The sequence below is a fragment of the Saccopteryx bilineata genome, chromosome 9 (assembly GCF_036850765.1).
Source record: "Saccopteryx bilineata isolate mSacBil1 chromosome 9, mSacBil1_pri_phased_curated, whole genome shotgun sequence".
Lineage (NCBI taxonomy): Eukaryota > Metazoa > Chordata > Mammalia > Chiroptera > Emballonuridae > Saccopteryx > Saccopteryx bilineata.
The window spans coordinates 55,789,239-55,790,813 of record NC_089498.1 but is presented as its reverse complement, the minus strand read 5'-3'; the positions used below and the strand labels follow the sequence as shown (position 1 = coordinate 55,790,813).

At 35.2% G+C, this 1,575-nt stretch overlaps 1 non-coding gene across 1 annotated transcript; it reads right to left on the bottom strand.

The window, feature by feature from the left end:
* Positions 1-984: 984 nt before the first annotated feature.
* Positions 985-1,119, bottom strand: LOC136313804 (small nucleolar RNA SNORA50). The gene has a single exon (XR_010727234.1). It is a non-coding gene; the product is annotated as a small nucleolar RNA SNORA50 (small nucleolar RNA).
* Between the last annotated feature and the right edge of the window lie 456 nt (positions 1,120-1,575).

Below are 1,575 nucleotides of genomic sequence, written 5' to 3'. Positions count from 1 at the left end.
TGAAGCTTATGGTTGACATAACTCTAGGTTGAGTGCTCCACACATATAGCTTGCAATGAAATTTGCTTTCAGAAAATACTTAGACCTGGATTTGGAGAGAGATTTACAAAACTAAATTAGAGATTGTTCTAAAATAAAGGAAATGGCAAAACTATAGGTGTACACTACCATTAGCTTCTCTCATCTCTCAATTTGTATTTTTTTCCTCATTCATATCTCTAATCTCTATATTATTTTTCATTTGATTCCTATATTCTGTTAATTGCCTACCATGTCATTTAATATATAGTTTAATCCACAGAGAAAATGTAGTGTAGAGCAGTGTCTTTCAACCTTTTTACACTTGGGTACTAATGAAAAAAGAATTATTTTGGGAACTGCTAAGTCAGAAATTACCATGAACATAAGCTAATTAGACTAAAATTATTGAGTCTATAATCTTCTTACAACATCAGGGTGGTTAACTCTTTCAGAGATCGGCATGAAATTTCTGGCAGACCAGTCTATTCGAAATGCAAATCCTCTCACTAGTAATATGACTAGGAACAAAAAATTTTGTCTCTCTGCCTCCATTTTTTTCATCTGCATTATGGAAGCAATCATAACATTTTTAAAAAATGTACCTTGTTTTAATTAATTAATTAATTAATTGTATTTTTCTGAAGTGAGAGGCAGAGAGACAGACTCCCACATGTGCCGAGAAGGAATACCTGGCAAGCCCACCATGGGATATTACTCTGCTTATCTGAGCCATTGCTCCATTGCAACTGGAGCCTTTCTAGCTCCTGAGGTCATGGATCCATCCTTGGTGCCTAGGCCAACTTTGCTCCAATGAAGCCTTGGCTGTGGGAGGGGAAGAGAGAGACAGAGAGGAAGGAGAGGAGGAGGGTGGGCGCTTCTCCTGTGTGCCCTGACTGGGAATTGAACCCAGGACATCCACACACTGTGATGATGCTCTACCACTGAGCATACCAGCCAGGGTAAAAATGTACCTTTTTTTTAAAAAGAGTCATTCAGATGAGAGCTGAAGAGCCTCATGACAACAAGTGCCCATGCTCTAGCACTGTTGCTCAGCCTTGAAGCTTTAAATAAGACTCATCAGGTTCAAAGGCAGTGCTTCCTCATGGATGTTTTAAGAAATATTGTGAGGGAGGACTAAAAATAATAAATAAATATAAGAAAGAAAGCTTTGAGTCATAAATGAATAAATAAATACATGACTGAAGAGTCAGAGGACTCTTCCTAAAGAGAGAGGAATACAATTTTTCACAGGATTTTAAGAAAATGTATACATTTTGCCCTTTTGACACACTTCAATCTATGACCTATGTTAAAAAAAATTCCAAAATATAAACCTTCCCTTCTAAATTTTTTTAGCAACAATTCAACCCTAGTTTAAAATGTAAAAATTTTATTTGATTATTTATATATGAGAAGGGAGAAAGCAATGTTTGAAGTAGTAAAAGGTAATCTCTTTTCTTTTGTGCTATTTAACAGATTTCTTAAGCAATCAACTTTGAAAATCCTCATTTATTTTCATTGCTAACCAATAGTTTATAAAAATTTCCATTTATA